Raw genomic sequence first — 14851 nt, 5'->3', positions numbered from 1 at the left:
GATACCGTCGTTGTCAATGTCGATGATCAGATGGTGATTGATCTTTTGAATCTCTATTTCATTCATCAGGGTTCGGATTGTTTTTCATCCATTTCAGATAGTGTTTACGCAAATAAGTTTAAAAATAGCTAACGCTTTGCTTACTTTTTCTCAATTCTAGGTGTTTTGGAATCGATTGATGGGAGTCACGCGAACACAGCCAAACCATCGTTCGCAACACATTTGAAGGTAAGGTCGTCCATTGGGCACGGATAAAAACTTTCCTTTCCATTAGACTGTCTAATTAATAGGTTTGGAATGAATTGAAATCGACATGAATTGGTTCGTTGTTTATTCTCTATAGGCATCTAGCAGGAGTAGCACCTAGTGCCATTTTCGACACACGAAATCCTACGCTCCCTCGCGTTGTAGTGGTTAGGCCAGTTAGCTTAAGATAACGACTGAGAAGGTGGATTTTTACACAGTTTAATGTTATTTCAATCCAGTTAGTCAAAATTAAATGATGCAAAACAAGTTTGACAAATATGATTCAATGATATTTTTTTGGATGTTGGAAAGATAACAAATCATTAGTCGAAGTTTTGTTTTTAAATGTAAAAATATCAATTCAGGCTTTGGGTACTGTTTAAGAGTATGCGATATGACACTTTTTCATGTAAACGATTTTTTAACTTCAAACAAAACGATACTTTTTTCAACTGACAACACAACTAATGTGTGTTGTCTATGTTCAAACATTTATGCTTTGTCGTATGAAGGTCATATTAATTTGATTTCATGACTTTATTGAATCGATATGACGAAATACTCAACTGTGCATCAGTCAAGCAGTTGCTGAGACGATGACGGCGATTGGTTGTGGTGGGCTGGGTCAACCATTAGTTACCGACGGATATGGAAGCTAGAAGGTTGGTCGCGTTGGGTATGTAGGCTGGAGTGACTATCGTCCATCGTCATCGAAGGCAGGCACATCGGCCGAAGTCAAGTACCTGTCCAAGTCCAATATTGCTCCCTCACGGAATGAAATGGAGTCAAGTTGACGACGTCGTTGGTGCAATTCGATCCAAGCCAAGCCGTACGTTCCATCGAGCGTTAGTAGCGGTGACTGAGTGCGGCTGGGCGGTTCTCTTACGAGATGGTAAAACGACACTACTGGGTTGGTTGGAAGGTCCTTGAAATCACTAGACAGACCATGACTTATTCTTCGAGGCAGTGTTGTTTATGCTTGATTTGGAGAGGTTAGTGTTTCAAAGTTCATCTCCAATAGATTTAGTATAGAAAGTCTATAACTGCTGACAGTTTGATACAGACAAACTCTGTGAGGAGATTTCATTCAATGTTCTGGTTTTTAATTTTTATGCAACTCAAATAGTTTCGATTGATTTAAATTCAAATGTACTCACGATCTCAACATTACAGCCTTGCATACCAATCAAATTTTCTACACAGTTGCAACTCATAGCTGCATAGCTTCAAAAACCTGGTTCCGAATTGCGTGAGTTTAGTCAACCGAATTCCGTGACTTTTGGTCCCATTTGCGAGGAGGGCGGCGCCACTTAGACTGCAACACCTGGTCGTTCCCCACCCCATGCCTAAGAGCTACTTCCAAAGCATTAAGTTCGGCTCGATGGTTTCTGCAGTGTGTAGTGCAATAGTTGGAAACCGCACACGACATCTTTGTTCTCATGCTGGCTACTTAGCAGCAACCCTCCAGCTTGATAGCCGTGCTATGGCGATGTGGAAGGAACGGTTTCTAAGTGCCGCCCCTTCCTTCTTTATGACTCATGAAAGGCAAGCTTTTACGCCAAGTTTTATTTATGCAGTGCTAAATTACTTTTACTTCCTTCACCTTATTGGCATGGCGGCGGCGGCGGGCGTGCACAGCTGGGTCTCCACATACCTACTTGACACCAACACCGTGGACTTGAACTGCAGTTCAGCCGTTGGATATGTGGACTTTTTTTGCTCTTTATTTCATGCAATTCATATTCTGAGTGATGAATCATGAGATGAGATTTTTTTTTTGTTCCGTGTTGCTTCCAGAGTAAAAATTTAAAAGCATATACTTTATGTTTATTATAGTACTGGTGATTCACAACATAATGTAAAATTATCATTTAATACCTTTATTTCTTTACATTTTGATACCTGAAGTATTTAACAGCCAAAAAATTCATTTTTTTAGCCGAACTCCTTTAATCGAGCAAATATTATTTGCAAGTAATTATGTGCAACGTATAGGGGAAGGTGCGTAGACATGATCCCCGGGGAGACTTGATCACCCCCTGTTTTATCGAGAACTAAAGTAGTTTTGTTCTAGCGTATTTTTTAGTATAGATCCTCTAGGCAAATGACCTTTATGTGGTGAGTTATTTTTTGGATTGACAACCTTATTTATTCTGCAGTTTGTATGTTTTGACCTTCCTAAATATGTTTTTATTGGCCATGCAAAATTTCAGTGACAACACAACGGTTAATTTCAGGACCGATACAAGTAATTTAAATGCAGTGTATACAGGTTTTCTGCACTCAATCGGCGTCGGATAAAGACAGCGAAGCATCGTCTCGCTCGATGCATCATTTCGCTGCTCTTTTCTCATCTGTCCCATTCTAATGTTTTTGGCATCTCTTTTTCTGTTTCGTACCTCCATCTTCAAACTGTTATCTATGTGCGCAGGTGAAAGCTGTGTAAGTTTGTGCTCCGTTTTTAAGTTGTACCAATTAAATGTAAAACGAATTAAGTCACTATAATCCGAATTCTAATGTAATTACAGTGTAATGTTGTTAGCCGTCCAATTAATGTTTCAACCACACTTGACCTGAAAATAACTGTTCAGTGTAGTAAAATGTTGGTACTGTTCAACTTAGTTAGTGACTAAATATGTGGAATTTTGTAGTTTGCCCTGAGGATGAATGAATAAACATTCGAAACGTCGGCTTTGACTAAAACGGTTGTTTTATTAGTAACCCGTGGACCGATATAACGCCATAAAACCCAAAAAATCACAAACAACGGTCGTAAATTCATCAATCGCAAAATTTGATTAACTTTTCATAACAATGACCAAATGCTTTCGTTTTTTTTTCACAGCACAAAGCCATAAATGTGCTTAATGATTTGTACTGATGAAAATGTCAACATTCCATCAAAGTTTTAGGATATTTGGATTTGAAGTTATTTCCTCAATATGGGGACATTTGATTCCCCATTAGTCACCCATACAAAAATTTGGAGAAAAATTCAAAAAAATATAAATCTGTTCTCAGGCTTCTAATTTTTTGTAGATTTGACAGATTTGATAAAGGGTTGGCAGGAAAAAATATTTATTGCGTAGATATCATAGAAAGGGGATCAAGTCTCCCCAAATTTTAAAATTGCATGTGCTGTCGAATTCAATAGCAAAAATCTTTCATGTATACGCACAGTAATTTAAAAGTTGCGCGTATTTTGAAGGAAAAAATATTTAAAAAATCTGAGGGCACCTTCTAATTGTATCATAGCAAGTTCTTGGAGAGGGCTGTCATACATCAGTAAAGTTAAAAACTATATTTCTTAGAGAGTCTGTGTGAAAATCGCGTATGTTTATTTATTTTTGGCTGTGATACATCGGAAATCAGAAAAGGGGATCAAGTCTACCCAGTCTCCCCTACGCTTTACCGATGACTGAACTGCTGCTTACGCTGTTAAGTGAATATCCCTATTATGACTGTCATATGTGATCTCTTGGGTAAATGTGACAAAACATCTTGATAGTTAATTAGAGTTTTTGAACCAGTTTTGCTTATTCCACCAAGTCAGCTGATGGAACTAAACATTTAGATGTGTATTATAGACTTAACTAAGCTTCTTTTTGTCTTCTAAATGGTCGGGGTTCAGCCAAATCACACCAAGCGCCAACGAAAAATTTCCGATTTTTCTGCTCAAACTTTCATTTATCATATTTAATTCATCGCAAATCGTATCGGATATCCCTCAACCCCATAACTGAGGATATTCTACTGCAAATGTATGCTTAAGGTCACTCCTGACAGAATCCAAGTTCCAAAGTGCTCGCGTTTTCGGGGGCACACCACTCGATACGGAGGCGGCGGACAACTGTCATTTTTGTTGATTCAGCTTTGCTGCGTCGCAGCATGCGTGAAAAAATAAAAATGACAGTTCTGCGTTGCTTCCGTATCGAGTGGTGTGCCCCCGAAAACGCGAGCACTTTGAAACTTGGATTCTGTCAGGAGTGACCTTAAATTGATGTGAAACTATTTCTGTTGTCCTTGCACGAACAAAATATCACAAGTCAGTCAAAAAGCTGCTTCGTGAGGTTTGGCTGAACCCCGACCAAATATTAAAATGAGTTTACATTTCCTTTGAGGCAATATAATTCACGAACGGATGGACCGGTTGGCAAGATTTACTCACTGATCGATTCGTTTCGAGTTTGTCCATACCCATGGTTGATTGATTTAACGAGGAAAGTAAGTAAATTATAAAAAATACAACGGTTTCATGAGTTCTGAAGAAAACCGTCAAGCTGGATCTAGAGTGCGACGCTGCAATCAACTAAATGGTTGACAGATCGAAAATAAAATCCAAGGGAGGTCGGGAAGGTTCGCATAGTATTTCATTCATTTATTTAGTCAAGTGAATCAACAATTTGACGCTACAATCAGGGTTGTAAATTTTCGGCAGCACTGGATGAAGGTGATGTTTTTTTATATCATGTTTTTATTTTCTTCCTGCTTTGAAATCAACCTCACATTCCCGGAGAGGCAGAAAAGTAAACAGCAGAACTCACATCACCCACTGCGCCGCGAAGTTGAAATTTACCACAGCAAAATGTACACACTCACCCAGCAAATTGAAAAAACTCACCACGCGTTGCGAACTGAGCAGCCTGTCAGAGCGACTTGTGAGTGGCTGAATGCAAATATACTCTATTACCTGGTCTGCCCACCTTGCTCGTTGTGCTCCACGCCGTCTCCTACATGCCGGTTCGGAAGCGATCACCATCTTCGCAGGGTTGCTGTCCGGCATTCTTGCAACATGTCCTGCCCATCGTACCCTTCCGGGTTTAGCTACCTTCTGGATACTGGGTTCGCCGTAGAGTTGGGCGAGCTCGTGGTTCATTCTTCGCCGCCATACACCGTCTTTTTGCACGCCGCCAAAGATGGTCCTAAGTACCCATCTCTAGAATACTCCGAGTGCTTACAAATCCTCCGCCAGCATTGACCATGTTTCATGTCCGTAGAGGACTACCGGTCTTATAAGCGTCTTGTACATGACACCGCAGTTTCTTCTGGAGCCCGTAGTAGGCCCGACTTCCACAGATGATGCGCCTTCGTATTTCACGACTAACATTGTTATCAGCCATTAGCAAGGATCCGAGGTAGACGAATTCCTCGACCACCTCGAAGGTATCCCCGTCTATCGTAACACTGCTTCCCAGGCGATTCCGCCCACAAGCATGTACTTTGTCTTCGATGCATTCACCACCAGTCCAACTTTTGTTGCTTCACGTTTCAGGCGGGTGTATAGTTCTGCCACCTTTGCAAATGTTCGGCCAACAATGTCCATGTCATCCGCGAAACAAATAAATTGACTGGATTTGTTGAAAATCGTACCCCGGCTGTTACACCTGGTTCTCCGGCTGTTAAACCTGAACGACAGGCACGAAAGTCCATCACCTTGTTTCAGTCCCCGGCGCGATTCGAACGAACTGGAGTGTTCGCCCGAAATCTTCACACAGTTTTGCACACCATCCACCGTTGCTTTGATCAGTCTGGTAAGCATCCCAGGGAAGCTGTTCTCGTCCATAATTTTCCATAGCTCTACTCGGTCTATACTGTCGTATGCCGCCTTGAAATCAATGAACAGATGGTGCGTTGGAACCTGGTATTCACGGCATGTTTGAAGGATTTGCCGTACAGTAAAGATCTGGTCCGTTGTCGAGCGGCCGTCAACAAGGCTGGCTTGATAACTTCCCACGAACTCGTTCACTAATCGTGACAGACGACGGAAGATGATCTGGGATATCACTTTGTAGGCGGCATTAAGGATGATGATCTCTCGAAAGTTCTCATACTCCAGCTTGTCGCCTTTCTTGTAGATGGGGCATATAACCCTTTCCTTCCACTCCTCCGGTAGCTGTTTAGTTTCCCAGATGCGCTCAGCTCCGATACCATCCTGATGAGCTCAGCTCCTTTATTGGTCTTTAGCTGTTGGATCGCATACTTAATTTCCCTTAACTAAAGGTGGGAGCTGGTTGGCTTCCATCGTCCACTGAACTGACGTGGTCATCTCCTCCACTGCCTTGACTTTCACTGCCTGTACTCTCAGTGCCATTCAAATGTTCATCGTAGTGCTGCTTCCACCTTTCGATCACCACACGTTCGTCCATCAAGATGCTCCCATCCTTATCCCTGCACATTTCGGCTCGCGGCGCGAAGCCTTTGCGGGATGCGTTGAGCTTCTGATAGAACGTGTTTCTTGAGAACGGCACAGCTGTTCCATCTCCTCGCACTCCGCTTCTTCCAGGCGACGTTTCTTCTCCTGAAAAAGGCGGGTCTGCTGTCTCCGCTTCCGTCTATAACGTTCCACGTTCTGCCGGGTTCCTTGCTGCAGCGCAACCGCCCGCGCTGCGTCCTTCTCCTCCAGAATCTGTCTGCACTCCTCGTCGAACCAATCGTTCCGTTAACTTCGTCCCATATACCCGACGTTGTTCTCCGCAGCGTCGTTAATGGCTGCTTTGACTGTATTCCAGCAGTCCTCAAGAGGGGCCCCATCGAGCTCACCCTCTTCCAGCAACGCTGCCTCGAGATGCTGCGTGTATGAAGTGGCGACATCAGGTTGCTTCAGTCGCTCTAGGTCGTACCGCGGCGGTCGTCGATACCGAACATTGTTGATGAAGGATAGTTTTGGGCGCAGTTTATCCATCACCAGATAGTGGTCAGAGTCGATGTTAGCGCCACGATATGTCCTGACGTCGATAATGTCGGAGAAGTGCCGTCCATCAATCAGAACGTGGTCGATTTGCGATTCTGTCTGCAGTGGTGATCTTCAGGTGTACCGATACGGGAGGCTGTGTTGGAAGTAGGTGCTGTGAATGGCAATATTCTTGGAGGCGGCGAAATCAATAAGTCGTAGGCCGTTTTCGTTCGTTAGCTGGTGCGAGCGCTGAACTTCCCAACAGTCGGTCTAAACTCCTCCTCTTGGCCAACCTGAGCGTTCAAATCTCCTATGATGATTTTGACGTCGTGGTTTGGGCAGCTTTCGTACTCACGTTCCAGCTGCGCGTAGAATGCGTCTTTATCATCATCAGTGCTTCCGGAGTGTGGGCTATGGATGGACGTTGAATATGCTGAAGTTGAAAAACCGGCCTTTGATCCTCAACCTGCACATTCTTTCATTGATCGGCCACCACCCGATCACGTGCCTTTGCATATCGCCCATCACTATGAAAGCTGTTCCCAGCTCGTGCGTGTTGCCCCAGCTTTGGTTCTTCTTCTTCTTCTTCTTATTGGCATTACATCCCCACACTGGGACAGAGCCGCCTCGCAGCTTAGTGTTCGCTAAGCACTTCCACAGTTATTAACTGCGAGGTTTCTAAGCCAGGTTACCATTTTTGCATTCGTATATCATGAGGCTAGCACGATGATACTTTTATGCCCAGGGAAGTCGAGACAATTTCCAATCGAAGGAAGTCGGGAAGTCGAGAAAATTGCCTAGACTGGCACCGGGAATCGAACCCAGCCACCCTCAGCATGGTCTTGCTTTGTAGCCGCGCGTCTTACCGCACGGGCTAAGGAGGGCCTTCTTCTGGTAGATGGTATGATTACTAAGGGTATGCGATAACACACTTTTTCCTAACGAAACGAAACGAAACGAAATTTAAAATGTCTATGTTGATTCGGATCGAAACGAAACGAAATAAAGATTTCTTTCGAGACTTCGAAACGATACGAAATCAAGGTTCATTTAATTCGAAATTTTTCGAAACGAAACGAAATTTTAATTTTTTTTTCCGCGGAATTTTTATTAAATTGGTTTTATATTATGTAGGGGGAATGACGGCTTTGGCAGATTTTGTTCTATTATTGTCAGGGGGTTTTTATGACTGATTATGCTCAAATTTGGCCTAAACCTTCTTTGCATATCAAAAATGTCATATCACATGTCATAAAATTTGGTCGACAAAAACCCCCCTGACAATAATAGAACAAAACCTGCCGAAGCCGTCTTTTCCCCTATGCAATTCTGATTTCACTTTTTCGAAATCGAATAACTGTTTTGCGACCCAAAAGAGTTACAATATCAGAAAAGGCAATCTGTGATAAATCGCCACATTTTCGCCGCATATACTATTGGCGATAAGACAATACCCAAGCATTTGTGCCACTTTCAAAGGAATTCATCGTGGAGCGTGTGCTCCCGAATCTGATCAATTTTATATCAGTTTTATATCAGTAAGAAATTGTGGGATTTTTTATATACGGATTCAAATTTCGTTTAAAACCTTAGTTCACTTAAGAATTATGTAATTATGCTGAAGCATACTTCATATTGTCTTGTGAGCGTGGACTAAGAACTAACTTAGTCAAAATTAGAAAATGAATGCTTAGATTTATTTTTTATTTAGTGGAATACTCAATTATGTATCCACATCTGCCAGGCGTATACGCAGATAGAGAATTGATATTACTAGACCAACATTTGAAAAGAGCGTATCAGCCAAAATGTATTCCTTCTTATTCTTCGTCTACATATATAGCATACATTTGCTCACTAGAAGAATACTGTGCACCTTTCTAAAATGCACGAAGATATGTATTTCCGATTGAATTTCACAGACCCATAGTCTTATATACAATCAGCTCGACAAACTGAGCTATTATCTGTGTGTCCTTGGCATATGAGCTGAAAGCAATCTTAAGTAAAGAACTTTCAGCAATTTTAATGATCTTTCAACCCGTTCTGGATTTTTTTTTGCAAATTCCATGCGAAGATCTAGAAATGCCCACAAATCTGCAATGTTCCTTACATATTGTGCAAATAGTCAAAGAAGAGCTTATTAGCTTGATTAACTGTACATATCGTAGTTACTAATCATGATTGGCCGAGAAACAGAAAATATGCACAGCTCACCAATTAAATAATATACTTGGGATACAAAAAAGTTATTCTTATTGTATACTTGCTTCGGAGTTTCCAATTCATGACCAATAATGATGCTGGTCACGTGCTTATAGTCAATTTAGGAATAGGAGAGGAGAATTAGTTTAACACTCATTGCTATAAGAGACCGATGAATGCTCTGCATCTCCGTGAGCGCTACGGAAAAGGAATCGTTAATTAGTTGAGAAGATAATTCATGTGAAACCCCTTGGTAAGCGATAAAATATTGATTGTAAACGAAGTTATTTTGAAAACAAGAAGATGAAAACTGTGTTCCAAATCAAACCAAGGCAAGATCAATGTGTTTCGTTTAATAATCTTCTACAACATGATCGATTCCGCACTAAATAATTTTGTGCTCTTCGATGCAGACATTAGTTTTATCACTTCACGTTCTGCACACTGGTTAAACATATTTCTGCTACGCGAGGTAAATTTTTTTTTACTTCGCTTTCTCGCGGACTAGCTGCCGTCCCATGACCAGCATACACACAATCGTTTCCGCATTCATATAGAAGAAAACAATATATACGAATTTTATGTAGTAAGCGTTTATAGGAATATTGTATAACATAAAGTTTTGAAAACAATTTTACGATGTTTTTCAGCAGCGCAGCCAAAATTTTTGATAATATAAAGTATGGTTTAAGTTTAAATTTGTTTCGAAATTCCGCGGAATTTCGTTAAATTTCGTTAGAAGCTAGTTTTTTGTAGCGAAATTTTTGTTATTTTACGAAACGAAACGAAATCAATAAATCAGATTTCGCCATGCTCGAATTCCGCGAAATTCCGCGGAATTTCGTTTCGAACCACCTGAAACGAAATTTTTCGAAATACCGCATATGCTTAATGATTACCTCTAAACGTTCGCACCATTGATCCCTTCCAACAAACCTCCTGCAGCGCTACGATGCCGAATCCACGGTCCTTGAGCACATCGGCGAGTATGCGTGTGCTCCCGATGAAGTTGAGAGATTTGCAGTTCCATGAACCGAGTTTCCAATCACTAATCCCTTTTCGTCGCAGTGGTCTTCACCCCCTAAATTTCCGGAGGACCATTCCTTCTTATTCCCGGTGGACCATGGTGCACAGTTTCACTTAGAGTCCCTCGCTGGCACTCGGACGATGATCAGCCGCCCCTAACATGGAGAACAGACGCTGTTGTGAGCCGATCCTGACATGGAGAACAGACGATCAGTAAGATTTGCACCTCCGGAGAGGAGCAAACCCACCCCACTTCCCTGTCAGCATACGACCATAGTTCCCACCGGGGTTGATTACCCGATCTTCCCTAAGGTTGCTCGTATCCCGGCCAACACCATGGGTGTAGGGATTGAGACGGGTATTGATAATATAAATATAAACAGAATAAGAGGGCATATACATTGGACACGAGTGCCAGATGTGTGAGTGACAGATGAGCGGAGTCAGCTTCAGTTTTGTGATGTATTTCGCGGGAAGAAGTAATGCTTCCGAGCTGCTGCGGATCGAGCAGCAGCTGGAGACGGCTGATTCGGGTGAGGCCGTCTCCTCCGAACACGATAACGGGGAGATAGGGATAGAAGTTGCTGGATAAGAGGCTAAGGACTGCGAGATGGGGTCTATTTTATTCCTTCAGGTACGCGAAGTACCAATGGTACGCTTTACACAGCATCTGCCGAGCCACATTGGCAATTATACTACTCAAATATCCACGGAAAAAAGAGGAATAATAATATAATAAATTAGCAATCATTTGTAATCAATTCAAGAATTTTGTACAATAACGACTTTTAGGGGAAACAGTGCTTTTATGCACTTAAAAGCACAAAAATAACTTTGACATGGTCAAAAAGTGGGTGGAATGAATCGCAATCGAATGAATGAATCGTGGAATTGTTGCAATGGTTTTCGGCGTTTATATCTCTTGTTAGATTTTTTTCAAAATTTAAAATAGCCCAAAAACACTAAATCGACTTGAGCCACTTCGAAATTTTATCCGAATTAGCTGAAAATTTGAAAGGAGGCTTATTTTAGCATAAGAATTGTGATTCTGGGCAGACCGATTGAATTTTTGATACTTTTTGAAAACATGAAGAGGTCCACTATATATGTAGACCAAAAATCAGAAAGAATAAATTTTGGCTGTTACGCCCTTTTTAAATGTTGGTCTAGTGTTAGTGTCAAACTTTCTATAGCATCCGCTATTATGGTGTGCGTGGAAAGCTGGAATTTGACGTGTGGAATTTCATATCTGTGAGTGAATTAATTACCATAAAAAACAACAACGCCCTTGCACCAATTGCAAGAATCAGTGACGCGGTATGAACGTTCCATTTTTGTCTTGATTATAGACTCGTCTATTATTTTAAACTAGTTTATTTGAGGACGCAGTAGCGCCCGTAGCGGTTCATTAATTAATGCATTAAAAAAATCAAAATTTTCAACGTCTGTTGTCTGTGATTTATTTCATCAAATGCTGTGTCATACATTTCTATTGTAAACAAGCTTTCGAAGGAATTTAAAAACAGCTATAGTCTCAGATGCACTATATGGATTGCTGCTTTGTGTATGCACTACTCTAAACAACCTGATACTGAATGTTTTAATTTCAAAATGATCAATAAGACCTATCGATTATTCTGAATAAAACAACTATTACCTTTTTTTTCGTTACTGAACTACAGACTGTGAAGACAGCTATCATCCTTTGCTATTGCAAACGTCCACGGTTTTTCATGTTTTTCACACCTATTAAGTCAACGAACGAACAGCAAACCACAATACAATAACAATACGAGTCAATACCTACATGACTGGGTGCGATGCAAATTGGTCTCGGAATATTTACAATTTCATTCACCAGCTCCTCGTTGAGGTTAGTGACTGATTGACTCACTAACTCGGTTCAAGTGGTACAATAAATATGAACGGGCTCGGCTATCTATCCACGTTCACCGTCATGGAACCACTTACCGGATGCTGTGCTTGCAGGATAGACATCAGTTGCTTAATGGTCGAATAGTTAATCTCGTCGTCGTATGATGAGAAATTCGATTGGAACAATATGTCGGCCACTTCAGAGAGTCAGCGGGAAGCGAATCTATCGGACATGGCAGTTGGCAATATTGGTCCTATTCATTTTCGATTCTCTTCCAGTAGAGACGGTAGCTATCAGCGCGAACAGTACGACAGAAATCTGGAACGGCGAGCCGTGTCGTGGCAAAGGTGGTTCAACGTGCTCTCGCTCCTCATTGAAGATGATGGGAAAAATATTGTACCTCCATGTAGTGAACGCGAAATTCATACGAGATTGAAGAATCCGCCCGTCTCACTCGTCCAAATAAAGCGTGGTGGGGCAAAATTTATGGCAGCATGGACTGTTAACCTTTTGCGCAATTTATTTTTAGCGATACCGAACGCCATTTGGAAGTGGATGCTGCGCTGTGCTCCGGGCCGGGCGTTGCACCTCATCCATAAATCATGTCCAATAATCTCTCCAGAGGGAACTTTTGAAAATATTGGATTGTGAATTAACAGAAGTATCGATGAGCGTTCATCGATATACGCGCTTTATTACACTACAAAGCGAAACGGGGAAATATATATTTCAACACGAGTTGTACTTGTAATCAATAAGGCTTAACGAGTTGAATGGAAACTGTTTCTTCCCTATCTTTCTTATGTTTTACATTCAGATATTTACAAGCGTATTGCAAATTATATTTCGTTATACTTTCAATGCGCAACCGTCTAAGACGAGTTTAGTACTCTCCATTTAATTCCACTTCGTTTTGTTATCTTTGCAGATACGTATTTCGACCACAACTGTGTGGTCGTCTTCAGTGTCACGTACTTGACTCGATTTTCAATGTTATTAGTTTTCGATGAAAATGTGAACACAAATACAAAAATTTCCATAGTAGTGTTTGACCATTACTACGATATTGTATCGATAAGAAAGCTTAATTTACTGCATCTAATCCCACAACAGTAGAATAGGCTTTACTATCTTGCTTATCCATAGTAAGCTGGAAATGATTGAGGTTGGGGAGGATTGACAAACGATTTACAAAATCAACCAAAATGCAAATGTTACAATAATGCGATCATGGGCAGTGTAGTGTGAAATCATCAATATTGGGCACCTTGGCAATTGATATTACTCGAGATATTTTTTTTCTTCATAAAATTTTCAGTCCAAAACTGGATCATCTCGTCTCGAGGATGTTTTTCTAGAAACATTAGAAACATTGATAAGAGTTACATAGATAAAGCAATGTTTATATTGTGAAAACGTCTTATTTAAAAATTGGCCAAACTTCAACTATGTAATCAGAGAATGTCTATGGTCAGTTAACGAACCACGACATATTTTTCGTCAGCAAGTACTGAGCGTTCATTGACATTTTTCTTTTTTACATTTTAATTAAATCAGTAGGTACGCGTTATCAGCGCATATTAATTAGATCCGAATCTCATCAACATCGCTTCATCGTTGTCGATGCAAAAAAGTCAATATTCCACAATCTGCTCTCAGCTACCACGACTGAGTGTACGAGAGAAGCAGTGCGACATATAGCTTACTACGGATTTTGCATTATGTAATATCTGATGCCATGCAAGTTTGCTAGATGGGTTTTTAGTACAATGGCAAAGGCAGCCTTCCACTTATTACCATGACAATGAAATTTTTAATGAAAAATTAGCAAAATCCACCAAGTGGTGAAAACGGTTTTTTAGTTTAAAAAAAAGTTGATTTAAAAAACAAAAATGCTTTCAATCATTTTTCAAATTATGTTTTCTATCAGATGCAGCTTGTTGTGAGTGAATTGGTCAAACATGGAGGGAATATTATATATTTCCGGAAAATTTAGTATTATATTTAGGCATGCTTCAATTTATGTAAGTAGAATTGATTTTGGATGGAAAAAAAACAAAATGTGCGAGGTGTCAAATTTGTGATAGCTGCTGTTTTATTCTTTATTTTGAATTGATCTCTCAAGTAGTCATCCAATGACGAACATATGGGTCACTGTTTTGATAGTTTGCAAATAGGATACTAAGAATCTGAAATATATTTGCACAGCACAGAGCTTTTCCTGTGTTAACCACCTTCATTTAACTGATGTCATAACCCTGGTTGCGCTAAGCGAAGTCAAAGCTGGTAACACAAACTGTCCGCATTTAAAATTATTCGTCTCCTGAAACGGTCTTCTGAAGCTCTTCCTAGTAGACCTGTGCGCCGCCGCCGCCGTCAAAAATAAATCGGCGCGCTGTCGCATGCCAATTGTCTACGCCGCCGAATATTTTTTACCACGCCAATAGTTTTGGAAAGACTATTGCAGCAGTAGGTTTCAAATGCTTTTTATAGTTGAGATCTGTTTTAGTTATTATTTAGCCATTCTTAAAAAAGGGCACCCTGATGTAAAAACGTATATTTACATAAAGCAACATAAATATTGAAATTCTAATCCAACCATTATTTTAGAAATGCTTAGATTTACTTTTCCAACGGTCGAAATCTAATAAGCACTTTGCAAAATTGAGTTTTCGTTAGAAATTTGCGGAGTATATGCTTTTCCCGTGACTCGTATAACGTTTTCTCCAGACTGTATTTTGAAATAGATTTAGATAAGATCTGAAGAAAAAGACAGCCCAGGCCTGGAAAACTTAATAATTAAGAAAAAATAATAAAATCCCTCA

At 40.6% G+C, this 14851-nt stretch overlaps 1 protein-coding gene across 1 annotated transcript in view; it reads left to right on the top strand.

Moving 5' to 3' along the window:
* Positions 1–14851, top strand: part of LOC134212901 (solute carrier organic anion transporter family member 4C1) — a 223115-nt gene that overhangs the window by 67379 nt on the left and 140885 nt on the right. Inside the window, exon 3 of the mRNA XM_062691209.1 lies at positions 161–228. The gene's annotated coding sequence lies outside the window, so the exon portion shown is untranslated. The remainder of the gene's footprint in view (positions 1–160; positions 229–14851) is intronic.

The sequence above is a fragment of the Armigeres subalbatus genome, chromosome 2, assembly GCF_024139115.2.
Source record: "Armigeres subalbatus isolate Guangzhou_Male chromosome 2, GZ_Asu_2, whole genome shotgun sequence".
In the NCBI taxonomy this organism is placed as follows: domain Eukaryota; kingdom Metazoa; phylum Arthropoda; class Insecta; order Diptera; family Culicidae; genus Armigeres; species Armigeres subalbatus.
This window is presented reverse-complemented; position numbering and strand designations above follow the sequence as displayed.